Here is a 13663-nt window from a genome sequence, read left to right as displayed (position 1 = left end):
CTACCACAAAGGATAAAGTCGGGTCCATCAAGATCCATAGTTTCCAAGCTTAGAATGCGATAGAACCTTGTGATAAAAGACCGCAAGGTTGCGAATAGGAAGGCACAGGTTGGAAGAGTGTATGGTCACTCGCCTTCTCCTCGCTAGCCCAATTACGCAAGGAATTGTGCACAAATTGTGGGACTGCGCAAAACAATGCCATGTGTTTTGTAAAGCATGGCGGTCTATTCGAAGAACGAGCAGGAACAGTGCGCTAAGCTTCCAATTCGAGGAGGGAGAGGAGGTTATCGAGGTGAGCCCAATAGTTAAGTTACCGAGAACCTATAGATTTAAGTTGGCTATACTTGCCGGGCTTTTGGTATGAGGCCCTTCTTGACCCACCGTTGATGGTAAGAGGAAGACAAGGGAAGTGGAATGGCAAAATATAAACGGTTACAGCTCCACGTATGACATAGGGGATATAGTGAACACGTATGCTGAGCGCAGTACGAGTGTCCGTGCAAAGCTCATACAACTAGCACCGTCTAGAGTTCATAACGATTCCGGCATCCATGCATAATAACGGCATATACCTACGCGTAGGTAATTTATTTACTTCAAGAACAAAAGTCATATGTCCAAGTCCAAGTCAGAATCCAAGCGAACGCCGGCGGCCGGACGATGATGCTCCGGATTTCACGGGAGGCAGGACGGCGGCTCCAAATATAGGCGTGTGCCTGGTGGAAGCTGGATAGTGTCCCACATGTGAAGCTTGCGCAAAATGTACGATCTATATAGCCGCAGTTGGCGCTCGCTCGCCCTTTCGCTCCTGGGTGTATTGTGACGCCTGTAAACCGAGGAGGGGAGAGTATACAGTTGTCTGGATGCCACCGGTCACGTGCACTGAGATGTGGGGCTGACTCGCTGCCTTTGCAGCGACGCCCATCTTGGATGCCACCGGTCACGTGCACTGAGATGTGGGGCTGACTCGCTGCCTTTGCAGCGACGCCCATCTCCAAGTCGCGAGTGGACGAGATCGTTGCCGCCCGGAGGTCTGGCAACTCTCCGTCCTCGAAGTAGGGGAGACCGCATGAGGCCGGAAACGGAGCAATGCTACCCCTCGCTCCAGACAGTGGAGGGACAACGCCACCTTGTCTGCAGGCCGACCGTCGGCCTCCTCTCAGTCCCCGGTGACAAACCCGATCTTTTATTCATTTTACGTACGTACGTTCTCACACGCGCGTACTAACTAAGGCGCAGCCTTCCCCCAATTTATTTTGGTTGCCCCCTTGAGGGCTACTATTCCACGTGCTCGAGCACCGGCACTGCCCGCGCACGCACATACCACCACAAGCTACAAAGCACTACACTCGTGCAACCAGGTTAGCTATTCGCTCGGAGCCTGCTATCTACTTGCCAGCACCACATTTCTTGGCACAAGAGAGAGGCACTCCCACCCCATGCGCGGGAGGGACAACGCCACCTTGTCTGCAGGCCGACCGTCGGCCTCCTCTCAGTCCCCGGTGACAAACCCGATCTTTTATTCATTTTACGTACGTACGTTCTCACACGCGCGTACTAACTAAGGCGCAGCCTTCCCCCAATTTATTTTGGTTGCCCCCTCGAGGGCTACTATTCCACGTGCTCGAGCACCGGCACTGCCCGCGCACGCACATACCACCACAAGCTACAAAGCACTACACTCGTGCAACCAGGTTAGCTATTCGCTCGGAGCCTGCTATCTACTTGCCAGCACCACATTTCTTGGCACAAGAGAGAGGCACTCCCACCCCATGCGCGGGAGGGACAACGCCACCTTGTCTGCAGGCCGACCGTCGGCCTCCTCTCAGTCCCCGGTGACAAACCCGATCTTTTATTCATTTTACGTACGTACGTTCTCACACGCGCGTACTAACTAAGGCGCAGCCTTCCCCCAATTTATTTTGGTTGCCCCCTCGAGGGCTACTATTCCACGTGCTCGAGCACCGGCACTGCCCGCGCACGCACATACCACCACAAGCTACAAAGCACTACACTCGTGCAACCAGGTTAGCTATTCGCTCGGAGCCTGCTATCTACTTGCCAGCACCACATTTCTTGGCACAAGAGAGAGGCACTCCCACCCCATGCGCGTTTTCCAACACCAACACCCATTCTTCATGGGACTTGGCAAGAAAAGCCACCCTTCAATGTAACCAAAATCGAGTAAAGCCCCATCATCATACCAATGCCCGCTCCCTTTTGTATAGGAAACATCCACGCCATTGGATCCGGTCTACATGAAAGCATACAAACGAGCAACAACTCTACACGGGCCTCAGAGAACTTCGCTTCTCGCCTTTCGAGTCGTACACCGCTCCATGGAGCCGTACGGAAATGGGGATACGAAGGTGGTGTCAAAAGAAAGATGCTATGGCAGTGGTAGTGCCACCGCGTGACCGCAACATGGTTACACAACCCACCTCGCTTTATCCCCATGGAGACACTCAGACCTTCTTCAAAACTTCAGCATGCTCCCATTCGAGGGAGCTTTTTTCCTCTTCCTCCTGACATGTTCGGCGAAAAAATCGCCCCTTGAACTAGTGCATAGCCATGTGCAATCATCCAGCCGCCAACATCGCAAATATATGAAAGACAAATAAGAGCGGAATGCGGGGCTCGTCTCATTGGGAAAGCGGCTTTTTCACTGTAAACTAAGAATACAGAGAAGAGTGCGATGTCTGCGTCAAAAGATGGTGCTCACAACAAAACTCGGCTCCCACAACATGGATACACGACCAACCACCACGGTTGACTGTCATTGGGTGTAACTATCCCACATACATCCGAAAATATGCAACCTATGTGGACCTACGGGTGAGCTATTGCGACACATTGGCATCCAAAGTTTTGGACCCAAAAAGTGCTGGACCATCACCTAGATCTGGCACATCCACGATGAAAAGTGACAGTTGGAAGCCCTTTTTTCGGAGCTATACAAGGCAAGGAGTTTGGGCTGGCTATGTACACAAATGGCTAACTACGTGGTCGATCTTTTAGCTGGTCGCTTGATTTTTTGATGTGGTCTAGAAAGAGCTATTTTTTATGCTTACCCTAGCTATGCATCTGTTGAATGAAGGAGATTCACCTTCTACAATAGAGCGGGAAAATCTTGAAGGAGCCTTGGTTGATGAACCCTCAAGTTCACGTGAATTTGATGAGGGTTCCACCACACATGATGTGTATGAAGTCAGTTTAAATAAGCCTACTTGGGCCAAAGACTAGATCTATTATACTATACTTATGTAGTGGAGCTCGAACTTGCAACTCTAAATGATGTCTGTGGACACAAACAATCCTACTTAAAGGGGATGTCTTCACATGGAGCTACAACAACTTAAAGGGGATCCCCCCTACTGTTTCTGTGGACGCAATCCTCCTGAAACAGGGAAGTAAGCTGGACTAGTCTTTCCTATAGAGCATACAAAATGGTGCTAAGTGGTGGTGATAAGGATAAAGAAGAATAGTCAAATTCATTTATATACGGACTTTAAAGAATTGAATAAGCAAATAGTCGAGGATTACTGTGCCTTGCCTTTCATTGATAAGATTTTGGATCAATTAGGGGTAAGATATGTGGAGTATTTTTCTAGGTATAATCAAACAGCCATAACCAAAGAAAAGAAGTCAAAAACAACATTTATCATAGCTTTTGGTACTTTTAAAGACCACGTGATGGCATTTGGTTTATGCAATGTCCCAAGAGGACTGTCAATAAGTCCTTCGGTGATATTTCACTTGAGGATCTCGATGTATACATAGATGATGTGGGTAATCAAGAGCTTGTTGTATTCAGTAAAAGATTTTGGTATTATTGAGAGCACTATATTGCTCTAAATCCATAGGAATGTGTACTTGGGGTGCTTATAGTTTACTCTTGGGCCATTTTTTGAGTGCACTTGTCATTGCTACCAATCGTGAAAAGGTAGTTGTTATCCGAGCCATGAACCATCCACCCACCACTCCCAGGGAGGTCCATAGTTTCATCTCATCAATCTTGTACCATCATAGGTTTATTAGGTATTGATGTTACCTTTTAACAAGATTAGGTATTGATTTTGTTGGACTTGTGCATCCTTCATCAACATCGCATAAGCTATAAATTATTGTTGCAACACATACTTTACAAAGTGGTTTGAAGCCCATGAAATTGTGAAGGATAATGATAAGGAAATGGCAAGTTGTATCTTAGAGAAAATTATATGTCAATTTGGTCCTTTAAAAAGCTAGTCTATGTTTGTGGAACTCACTTTCTAAATAAAGACATTGACAGAGGCTTTGAACATCAAGCACAACAATGGGCAAGTTGAGAGTACCAACAAGTAACTTCTTTAGTACAATTGGTTGAGATTAGATTGCAAGTGATATTGCATCAACCAGTGGGGAAGAAGAAGCAAATGAAAGCACTTCATGATTTGCATACCAAGAAGTAAGCTTTTGTGAAGGGACAATTCATATACTAGATGTATGATGTGAACTGTTTCCTTGAAAATTGGAGTACAAGTGGGATGGATGTCATAAATATTGTATATAGGTAAAAATGGATCTGCAACCCTTCTAACAAATTTTTAGGTGGTAGAGTGTAAAAGTAAGGTCAACTTTATTAAGCCTAAACGCTACTATTTTTAGGGGGATGACCTAATTGTAGATCCATTTGGTGCAATGTTTCCTAAAACAATCTCATTGGAGTTAAAAATTTATCCGTCCCTTGGGTAGTTTTTAGAACTTGCATCTTATCTTCCTAATAATCGATTTTTTCAAAAAAATTGGTCCTTTCAAAATTCGATTAACAATAAGCCTCAAAAACCTAAAATTATTCATCAAAACTATATGGGTCATCCCTTGCTGTCTACATGTGGCTTGTGACAATTGGAATTCATGACTAGCCCTTCATCCTAGTTAGTTTAAGATTGAAGCAACAAGAGTAGTGCTATTTCATTTCACTTGATTAGGAGTTCTAAGGGTGGTAAGATTTTCTTGTCAAAGTTCAACACCCTTAGCTCTTCTTTAGGCTTAGGTCCTTGGCCAATTATTGCAAGAGGCCTCTACCTATCCTTCTTTAAGTTTCCATGTCTGCTAATATTTCTTTCATGGGTCTCCTTATGTGCTCTATCCTCATTGATTGGTCATACTTATGTGATAAGGTGTTGTAAATGTAGTGAAAAATCCATGGGATCTAGTGCATATATTACTAGATTTGAGGTGCTACTACTTATCAACCTCTCAAACTAATTGAGATTGAGCTCTAAAGATCATGCAAAGCTTCTCAAAACATCACCATAATGTTATTGCATAGAAACATATCAAAATTCCTGACAGTGAGGTATGCTGTCCTGAATATGCAGAAAACTGTCTTGAATGTACAGTAGTAGACTTGTAGGTAAAGTTGATCCAAAAATGAACTTTAATTGCTGCTCAAATGCATTCTGCAGAATCAAATCCAAGTATGTAACATCAACCATAAGCATGAATACTTGGTTTAGAATGTTCGAGACCAAGTCTAGAAGCAAGACATAATGCATACGTAGTCAAAATGTCATTCAACCCTATTATTCCAACAATTAAATCTCTGTCAAAACCAAGCAAAATGATTGCTCTAATCATGGACATAACATCTCCAAGTCATGTAGCACCTAATGGACATCAGATCATCACATAAGTGAATCATAAGCATTATTCACTCAAGAAATAGTTGCTACCCTGTTTATTACATTGAACGTATATCAACCCCAAGTGTAATACTACACTTCTGCTCAGTGCCAAGCATTAGATGCAAAGTCTGGAGCACAACCATGATGCCAAAAGAAGAGGAGCAGCTTTGCTATAGGTCATGAGCATGCTAAAAACCAGATCTGCATACCCATGGTGATGATGCCTTCAGCCGTGAAGAGATTGGAATGTTGGTCCAAGTGTTGTGGATGATGGGAAGGGTCCCTAATAAGTGGCCAATGATGGCTACCAACAAGCTCAAATGAAGAAGGAAGCTTCAAGCTTCAAGAAGAAGCTTCCAACCTTGTTGTCCTCCTTGCAAACTCTTCACAATGAACTCTTCTTCAACTTCAAGCTCTTGCATCTGAAGAAATGCCAAGCTCCTGATTGCCTGAACCAAGCTCTGATACCCCTTTGTTGAGTTAGTTGCAATGGAGCTTCTGTGTAGAGATACATGTTGAGAGAGGGAAGAGACAGAGACACATGATTTGTGGTATTGAAGAGTATACTTCAAAAATGATTTTAGATAGGTATATGTACTATGTACAACCTGGCCCTTATGGGCAGGGGACATGGGCAGTGCCCTTTGCCCTTTATCCCAACAACCATAGTGGATAGGGAAAAGTGATGAAAATGAAGGGTTTTGAAGGTAGGATGCGAGTGCATGAATGGGTGGTATCTTCTTCACGTAGAATTTTCCTCACCTCTGCATGACTCACTCATGCTATGTGTGTGTGTGTGTGTCTCCTCCTCATATCACGAGTTGTAATTGCGAAGAGGGGGGGGAGGGGGCTTCCTTTAAATAGTTTCCAAGGGGAGGCTTTGTCTTAAGACAAAGATTTAATAATAGGGGACTCTTTTCGTTAACTATTTTATTATATGAGGAGGAATTTTTGTTTATTAGTTAGCTTTAGAAGGAAGAAAATATTAATGGAATTAGTATAAATTTCTAACTTTATTCATACTTACAAAAACGAAAAGAGGGGGTGTAAGGGTAAGGGCTTTGTAGGTATACCAGGGGGATGCATACCGATGCACATATATAGGGGGTAGTACTCAATCAAGCTTTGCTTGGGTTGTGCTTCTACATATGATTCCCTAGGCTTAGTGGTGGGCCCTCAAATGTGCAGTGTCACAAGGGTGTAGTCTTGAGGTATGCCTCAATGTGGTATCTTTCGATATCATGAATGCAAAGATTCATTGATATAACTTGTGTATCTTTCCACTATGCCATTTTTATGCCTCATGATAGGTTATGACTTGAAATCCCATGAAGGTCCGTAACACATGGTATAAGAGCAACTCTAGCATGGAGCATACTAGCTCAATAGGGAAGGAGGCTCAGGATTGTGGATAGGATCCCAATGCATTGTGACCCGAAAACACCAACATGACATGATGTGACAGAACATGACACGACACAACATGGTGCGACACCCCACGTCCCAATGCCCCCTGGGTGTGATACTTGCTGAAAATAAAAGTGAACTTGATGTGCAACAACCAAAGTTGAGAAGGAGCCCTGGTGTGATAAGGACACACTGCATACCAATCAAAATGACTTGGAGAGAGCTCAAACTATGGAAGGACATTGTTTTTGAAGAGGATGACAAGCTATGTCAATGGATCAAGACCACATACAAGAAGGAGTTGCAGCTCAAATAGATGGAGAAAATATGAATAATCAAGAACTTGGAGAAGGCTTAGAAAGGAACAAATGCATAATGCAGCTTGGAAGAGAGAACTGAAGAGCTAGATGAGGACCTAGAGGAGGTTGACTACCAATTGATCATGGTGTGTTAAAGAGCCATGCTATGGCAAATCAAGGTTGCCCGAGACCTTGATATGGAGCTACAAAGAGAAATTATGTTGAGGTGGGATTGGGAGATTACTTTTGGATCTAAAGAAGCCAATGAGCAGACTGAACCATACTTGAAAATTCCAAGAGTTGAAGAATGGATTGAAGCAATCCAAATAAGAATAGAAATGCCAAGAAAAGCTAAGAAAATAAGCAGGTGATAGAAAAAAAACATTTCTAGTTAAATGAAGAAGAAAAGGAAGTGTACTGACAATTAGGAGCCAATTGCTACTATCCGAAAGGCTACTATAGGGAAGACTGTCATGAAGATCAATAACCTAGTGATTACTACCCAGAAGAAGATGGATGCTACTTTTCTGAAGAATACCCGATCTACTTCCACCTGCTAAAAGGAGATTACCCCTATGTTGACTACCCCCTAGAAGGAGAAGAGTACTACCTCTACCCCAAAGGAGTTCAACAAGAAGATAAAATGATAGAGTATTATGGAAAGGGAGAAGGATGGAGAATGGATGCGAGTTCAAGGATCTCACATAGCTGACGTGCTATCCCTCTCTATGAGTGTAATGAGCTTACCTTGGTGCCCGATTGAGTTTCTTCCTCCCTCAAGCACTCTGATAGCTCCATGATTCGTGATGCAATCTCAAGCCATATCAAGCCTCTTCCTCCAAGCTCCATCCTCCATAGCCATGTCTGAGACGAGAGAAAAGAAGAGAAGAAGAAGAGAGGAGATGGTAGAGAGCTTCACCTCCAAGATCCCTCACTCTCACACACTCACTCCTTCACTTACTCACTCTCACACACTCACTCCTTCACTCACTCACACTCCCTACCTCAAGCAACCACACGCAAGAAGCAAGAAGCAAGAAGCAAGAAGAGAATAGAAGAAGAGAGGAAGAAGAAGAGTCCACATTGCCATGCACCAAAGAATGAGCTCTCATTCACTTTTTGAACCTTATATACAGAACCCTCTTTCCCTTGGGCGGTCATCCCCTTTTTACATAGCTGGCCATATCCTAGTCCCTTTTTATTCATTGTTCTCCTATCTTCCTAGCTTCTTTCCTAACGCTTATCTACCTTTACAATTTGCATGAGTGAGAGCCCGCCGGCGCTCTTTTACAGAGGTTTTGGCTATGCCTTCATATTTAAAGGTGCGCCTTCTTGCTTTGTGGCTTCCATGGTTGCATCTTGTACTCCTGGTGGTTGTTTCCATGCTTTTAGATTTCTCTTGAGCGGCCCACTCTCTTGTAGGGCACCCTTTCCTTTTTTCCACCTTGTGCTTTTCCTGTTGATGCCTCATTTTCAGCTTCCTTCACTTTGCAGTAAACATTACCCCCTTCCTAGTTAAGTGCCACGCCGAGTGCCAGCCCCATGGCACTACTGGGTGGTGAGTCGGATGGTGTGGCTGGGGTAGCCAGGTGATGTTTTCAGTTTGGATACGAGGCTTGTTGGAAGGAATGTTGGAGGGATTCATGCCTTTGAATTTGAAGATAAGGTTGGACAAATTCGTGCATGGAGAGAGGCAGATGTGCGGATCCATCTTTAAAATTGAAGATATAGTTGGACAGATCCGTCATGTGGTCCTCAGTGTTGGCTGCCTTCTCCTGTGTTGCTCCAAACAAGCTTCTTCATTCACTTTTTGACTAGGGTTGTTGCATTCGCTCCTTGCTTTGTTGTGCCTGAATGGTGACATGTAACATAAAATAGGGAGTGCATTGCATGAACGATGGGGCCTCTGGTCGGGGTCATTGTTTGTATCTGGAAAGAAAAGAAGGTGCACTACTTGGGGGTGTTTGTGCCTTATCGTTGAGTGCGTGGTGCCCGTGTTTGTGGAACTGGGAGTTGGGTGCCCTCGGTGGTGTCCCACACTTGAGGACCCAATTTGTGCCTAAGGGAGGTGCGGTGCAAGGGGCTTAGGGTGAAAGGTCAAACCATAGGCAAGATTTATCTTGCTATGTATGCCCTACCCTTGATGTGCCCTAAGCATGTGTCGTGGGGGCTGAGGCTAGGCATGGAAACCCTAGATGCAGTGATTGTGGCGCTCAAGGTGCTTTTGGGGGGTTTAGTGTTTCTAACTTTTTTTTTTGGACGTAGATGAGTATAGATGGCATTTGGATGCAAGGGGTGCTCTTAGGCTCCACCCTAATCTTCCTCGGATGATTCGCGAGGTGGTCTTAGGGACTTAATCAAAAAGGTGTGGCTCTGCATGTATTCCTTGATGTTAGCCTTTGCATTAAGATGTGTGGTTGACAAGAAAGGATGATTACACCTCGTAAAGTGGCTATCGCTCATATCTTCAAGAATCCTCATACAAAACGAGGGAAGCAGGGTTGCCCTCATCATGAGCCTAGCCATAACGCAGCTATCTATTCCTAGGTTAATGTGAAAAAAGAGTGGGGAAAGGTGGGCCTCCTTAGCTGTTGGCTTTTGTTTAAGTAAGAACCTAATGGTCCTAATGTAATTGCAAGTAGTTATGAAGGTTGGGTCCAGGTAGGAAGAGAAATCCTTGAGGAAGTGGTTGATGGGTGGGCACAAGTCCCTTGCTTTAAAGATCATGCATTCCTCAGGAGTTGTTGCATTGACATTGTAGATCTTCGGGAAGTCGTACCTAGCAATCCACTTCGTGTTTTGCGAGGATAGGGCATGTAGATAGGATCATTGTGTTCTTCCTGTAGCGTGCCACAGAAGGCCATCCATGCATCAAAATTGGTGTCCTAGATCCTCCTCCACTACTTTTTTTGTGGCTCGTAACCTCGGACAGCTTTGGGAACCTAATAGACCTTATCCTACCAGTAGTCTATGGGTTCCCACCTCCATTGTGTGATTACAATGCTTCGCTCCTTGACCCCTCGGTTCGCTAGAGTATTGCCCAAATGAATGATCCTTTCCACTACCTCCAGGAGTAAGAGTCGGTCCAGGCTTGTTAGATATGATCAATGCCCCACCCTCATTAGGTGCTACCAATGATCCATGGTGCTCAAAGTTGTAAGGCCCCCATTATGAGGAGAAGCCAAATGTGAGCCCGGACATTGGTTGAGTCCTGACTTGTATATCAGATGAGGTCTATGTGACCGGATGGCAAAAAGGTGATTGTTGTGGGTCTAATCTTTGGGTTAGACGGAGTGGTTAAGCTGGTGGCAACTCGAGGTGCATTGCATCGAGTTGCGGGGTAAGGGAGTTAAAAGGGGCCCCTATTGTGGGGTCCAGGGGCCACAGCGGCCCCCCTAGCGGGGGTCCGGGGGCAGCGGCCCCGGCCCGATGGTAAAGGGAATATTCCCTGGCCGACTAGTGGAGGCTCATATGGCAAGTCGGTCAGGCCGACCTAACAGCCTTCACGGGCTATAAAAGCTAAACCCCTTCACAGCCATCTATCATTCATCTTTCACCCAGTCAGAGTTATTTTTCCAGCTAGCCTTAAGCTCTTCACCTATCTTCTGTCTAGATCGCCATCTAAGCTTCACATAGTGGAAGTGCACGGGTGGATATAGCCATCTTTGTATCAGTTGTTTGGAGTTAAAGAATTTACTGATTCTCCTCTTATCTGTTGTGTACTCTCTATCTCTTTCTCAGATTCTGTTTGCTGCGCTGTGTAATATTTTACATGGTATCAGAGCCCAAGGGGCTCTAGAGATCAGAGAGTGTGCAAGAGGCAAAGGCTTCAACAGCAAAGAGAAACTATGCGGACTTTCGGAAGCGGTTCTGGCACATCAGGAAGCGGTGCAGGAGGTGGTGTTGCTGTATCGGCTATTCAAACACTGAGGATTCGTCCACCAACCTTCAACGAAGGCAAGTTAGATGGTACAAACTACACCTTGTGGAAGTTCAAAATTACAACTATCCTTGATTCTTATGAGCTTCTGGAGACTGTGCTGGGGACTGACGCAGAACCACAGCCTACCCCCGACCCATCAAATCCTAGTGTGATGATTCCTCCGAATGCAGATCTTCTACGAGCTTGAAAATGAAGGAATGTAGATGCATTGTGTGCCTTAGTTACAAGCTGTTCTGACAGTGTTCTGACTTTGATTCAGCATATAACCAAAGCATCAGAGGCTTGGAATGTGCTAAGGAGTTAGTATGAAACATGAAACCAAACAAGGATTCAAAACTTGGAGAATCAACTAGCAGCGGAGAAGTTTGCTGAAGGAGAGACGGTTGAAGCATTCATCACTCGGATTAAGAATCTGCGCGACCAGATGGCTGGCAATGGGATACAAAAGACTAGAGAAGAGCTAGCTCGGAGGTGTCTTCAGATTTGTCCACAAAAGTTTGATGGACTAGTAACTGCCCTTAATACTCAGGTGAGACCTCAAGCTTTGACTTTTGAGGAGTTTTGTGCATTATTAATGGAGGAGGAGTTGAGGCTGAAAGCCCGAGAAGGAAGCAACAATGGAGATGCTGCATTCTCTGCCAATGCAAAAGGCAAAGGTGGTTCCTCCACCAAAAATGATGGTGACAAAAAGAAGAAGGGCGAAAAGAAGAAGTTTCAAGGAGAGTTCTTCTACTGCAAGAAGAAATGACATGCAATTGCAGATTGTCGTGTCAAGAAGGCAGATGAAAAGAATGGTACCCTTAAAAGTAAAGGGAAAGAGACAGCCAATACGGCTGAAGCAGAGCTAGAATTATTCATGGCGACCATTGAGGAAGTGTGCTCCTCGGCGCAAGAAGAATCTACCACTGACTCATGGGTGTTGGATAGTGGGGCCTCCCGTCACATGACCAACAAGAAAGGTCTATACAGTTCTATGCAGCCTCTACAAGAATCCATCACTGTGACGGTTGGAAATGATGCTAAATGCCCTGTTGCGGGCACAGGTACTATTTCTTTTGTTGCTGCAAATGGTGAAGTCAAAAAGCTTTCAAATGTGTTGTATGTTCCCGAAATGAGGAGAAATCTCTTATCAGTTCTGCCATAACCGATCTTGGTCATGAAGTAAGGTTCAAGAAGACAGGTGTAGAAATTCTTGATAGTGCTGGCACAATTGTTGGCAAAGGAGAAAGAGGGAACAACCTGTATGAGCTAAATGCTCTTACAGCCACCGCTGGAGTGGTCACAAGTAAGCTTTGGCATGAAAGGTTTGGACACATTGGATTTGCAGTGTTGAAGGAGATGCAAAAGCAAGGTATGGTTGCTCACCTACCTACAATAACTGAATTGAAGGAACCATGTGAAGCTTGTATGATGGGCAAGCAACATAGAAAGGCATTTCCACAAGAAAGCAAGAATAGAGCACAGGCTCCTCTAGAGTTGGTGCATGCTCACTTGTGTGGTAAGATGCCTACACAGGCCTTGGGGGGATCTTCTTATTTTATGTTGATTGTCGACGACTACAGTAGGAAGATGTGGGTGCACTTCCTTCATGATAAGGCTCAAGCTATGGCAATTGATCATGGTGTGTTAAAGAGCTATGCTATGGCAAATCAAGGTTTCCCGAGACCTTGATATGGAGCTACAAGGAGAAATTATGTTGAGGTGGGATTGGGAGATTACTTTTGGATCTAAAGAAGCCAATGAGCAGACTGAACCATACTTGAAAATTCCAAGAGTTGAAGAATGGATTGAAGCAATCCAAATAAGAATAGAAATGCCAAGAAAAGCTAAGAAAAGAAGCAAGTGATATAAAAAAAACATTTCTAGTTAAATGAAGAAGAAAAGGAAGTGTACTGACAATTAGGAGCCAATTGCTACTACCCGAAAGGCTACTATAGGGAAGACTATCATTAAGATCAATAACCTAGTGATTACTACCCAGAAGAAGATGGATGCTACTTTTCTGACGAATACCCGATCTACTTCCACCTGCTAAAAGGAGATTACCCCTATGTTGACTACCCCCTAGAAGGAGAAGAGTACTACCTCTACCCCAAAGGAGTTCAACAAGAAGATAAAATGATAGAGTATTATGGAAAGGGAGAAGGATGGAGAATGGATGCGAGTTCAAAGATCTCATATAGCTAACGTGTTATCCCTCTCTACGAGTGTAATGAGATTACCTTGGTGACCGATTGAGTTTCTTCCTCCCTCAAGCACTCTGATAGCTCCATGATTCGTGATGCAATCTCAAGCATCCTCAATCCTCTCCCTCCAAGCTCCATCCTCCATAGCCACGTCTCAGA

General features: G+C 44.7%; 1 pseudogene; it reads left to right on the top strand.

Moving 5' to 3' along the window:
- The first annotated feature begins 933 nt into the window (after positions 1-933).
- LOC148016710 (signal recognition particle RNA) lies at positions 934-1139 on the top strand (annotated as a pseudogene).
- Positions 1140-13663: the final 12524 nt, after the last annotated feature.

Source organism: Lygodium microphyllum, chromosome 23 (genome assembly GCF_053477565.2).
Source record: "Lygodium microphyllum isolate KBCC chromosome 23, Lygodium_microphyllum_v1.1.10, whole genome shotgun sequence".
In the NCBI taxonomy this organism is placed as follows: domain Eukaryota; kingdom Viridiplantae; phylum Streptophyta; class Polypodiopsida; order Schizaeales; family Lygodiaceae; genus Lygodium; species Lygodium microphyllum.
The sequence above is the reverse complement of the archived record's forward strand: the minus strand, read 5'-3'. Positions and strand labels throughout refer to the sequence as shown.